This window comes from Frankliniella occidentalis, unplaced genomic scaffold (genome assembly GCF_000697945.3).
Source record: "Frankliniella occidentalis isolate FOCC.00 unplaced genomic scaffold, Focc_3.1 Scaffold47, whole genome shotgun sequence".
In the NCBI taxonomy this organism is placed as follows: Eukaryota; Metazoa; Arthropoda; class Insecta; order Thysanoptera; family Thripidae; genus Frankliniella; species Frankliniella occidentalis.
The window spans coordinates 556,793-559,578 of record NW_026267177.1 but is presented as its reverse complement, the minus strand read 5'-3'; positions in this window follow the sequence as shown (position 1 = coordinate 559,578).

The window sequence follows — 2,786 nt, the reverse complement described above, 5'->3', positions numbered from 1 at the left end:
GGGGGGGCGGCCTCCTGGACACGCCAATGAGGCGCCTGATGGACGACGCGGCCCAGCCCCGCGGGTGGCAGAGCCGGGCCGGGGCCGGGCAGAGCCAGCCTGGCCTGGATGCGTCCTGAAACGCAATCTTTGGCCGATGCAGTTTAATGCGATCGAGGTTCCGCGCGCCTGTGTACGGCGAGGAGTAAATAAAAAGTAGACGCGTATCAGCTGCTGCAGGTGACGGCGGCGCGCTCCCCTCTGCATACGCGCGGCCGCGGGCCGGCGGGAGCGTTTTGTAAACGCCACATGTGGGTCAGCTCGTAGGTCAGGCCGGTCCCGTGTGGCGCGCCGCGGCATCTCTAGCGGGGCGATATAATGTTGGCGGGTGACATCACGATAGACCGCCACATCGCAAGTGTCTCATCAAACACCTTGTAAAGCTGGTAAATTTACGGCGCGGAGCGCGCACATATGGCCGGCGCGCTACCGACGCGATGGCAAGCCGTCGGCAGGCGCAGCGTAGCCCGGGCCCTCCCCCCCTCTCTTTCTCTCCTTCTCTCGCACGCGCTTTACTCGCTTTACTTGTCTTTTTGTTCTCATTTTTACTCATTTCTCGCGTAAGCCTTTAATTGATTTTTTTTTGTCCCTCCATAAATGATATTTCTCTCACTCTCTCCACACCTCTCTCTCCCTGTCCCTGTCTCTGTCTCTGTCTTTTTCTCTTTTCTTCTGTCGTGTTCTCGATGGGAATAGGTTAAGACTCTGATGACAAAGCAGCGTGTAGTTTGACTTCAACTATGGTTTATTGGCATATTGCTTATATTCTCAAAGACAGTTGACGACTAACAATGATGCCGACGTATGAATGTGACATGACATTACACAGCACCCTCCCCAGACGGCGGCCTCCCGCGGCGTCCTCCTCCTCCTGCCACCCGCCCCGCCGCGCGCGGCTCTGAGCTCTTCATTACCGCGTCGGCGCGCGCCGTTTGACACGCCGCTGGGCCCGCTGGCCCGTCGGCAGGCACAGCGGCGACTGTCGCGCGTCACGACCCGTCCCGGCCGCGGTCCGCGGTGACGTCCTTGGAGGGCGTGGGCCCGGGCGGCGAGAGGTGGCCGGCCCGGACCCTGCGCGAGGAATGCAGCGGCTGCTAATGCCACCCGCACGCGCAGCTGCCGCAGTCCAAGCGCCCACAGCTGCTGCAGCCCGCAGCGACTACAGCGCCCACCGGCAGCGCTCAGAATCTGCGGTCCGTCTTCCTCAGATTCATTCGGCGTATGGCGGAAGCTGGGCGCCTGCGAGATTCGGGGTAGGCCACCACGCAGTGCACGCGTGCGCTGCAGGCGAGATGTTGCCTACCTACCAGGCGCTAAAAGTGCTTCCGGAGGGAGCTCAAGCTCGACTGGATGATCACAAGACCATACACGAACACAGGTGGGAGGGTGGGAGCTTCTCGCGGTCAGGCCGGCGACGAGAACCCTCTGTGACGTGCAGTGTGCGCTTCACCACGTCAGCCTCCTGACCCGTGCGGGCGGCCGCGCCTAGGCCGACGCGCCAACGCCACACCCGCCAGCTGCTCTGCTCTCGTTAAGACAAGAGAGAGGGCGAAGCGGCGAGCAGGAGGATGACTTCCGAGAAGGCCGCCCCCTGCTCTCCCACACCCGGGGCTCCGCCCGTCTCTGCTCTCCCGCCCATAAGGCCCGCCGGTGCCGGCCACACGCACGGCTCGGCAGCGCGCAGCGCGCTGCCAGCGCAATGACTCTCTTCGCGAACAATGTGACCGCCGATTGGCCCTACCCGCACCGCCCCGGACGGGACGAGACGAGACGGCTGCGCGGCGGCGCTCGCGTTGTTGTTGCGTCAGTCGGGGGGCGGGAGAGCTCCGTCAGAGGAAGCCGGCCGGCCGTGCGACCTCAGCAGGGTATTGTCCTAGGTCGCGGCGGGTCGCGGAGCGGGCGCGGGCCACCTCGTGTGGATAGCTTGTCCGGGCGGGCGGAGGGACCGGCGGTGCTGCGGCCGCGCCCCCGCGGGCCGCCGGGGGCAGTTGTGTTCCTGGTTCTATGGTGGGAGCAGCACCACCCTCGGCAGCAGGGCGCGCCAGCAGGTCACGGGGGGATTCAAACGCCGCCGCACGCCGCGTCTGGGCCACGAAGCGCACCGCTGCATAACGCACCCACCAGTCCATCACTCAAGCTAATATCTGGCTCGGAGAACATCGTGTAGGTCGTGCCGCACGTCCAGCGGACGCAGGCCGTGACGCCCCGGCTGGTAATCGCTGCCCCAGCCTCTCGCCTCGCCGCGCCGCGTAACACTTTATGCAAAACAAACACGCCGCGCTGGCTGCCGCGGCCGGCAGAATACGGTAGCCAGTCGTTTACCTCGGACACCGAAGGGGCGTTGTGGGGGTGCGAGCGACGCGACCCGACCCGACCCGCTGGGCCAGGGGACGGAGTGTCCCGATATGCGCACGCCGTATCAAACCGCACGGTATGTACCCCCAACGAAGACGTGATGGACGAATTTTCTCGACACAGGGCGGAACGGCATGTTCTAGAGAAAATGAATGACTTTTAATTGCGCTGAATTTAAGAACCTTACTCTCTCCCATCTCTGTTTACATTTACGATGTAACACCCCCCCCCCCCCCTCTGTTATATGAGGGCTGCGCTTCATTAATTTATAATTTTGGTAGTGATAGGGGCCTTTAACTACATTTTAGGATTTTAAGTGATTCTGACCTCCCCTTAACCTGCCAATGCTTTGAGGGTAGCACAGTCTCGCGGGCACAGAACCCCCCCCCCCC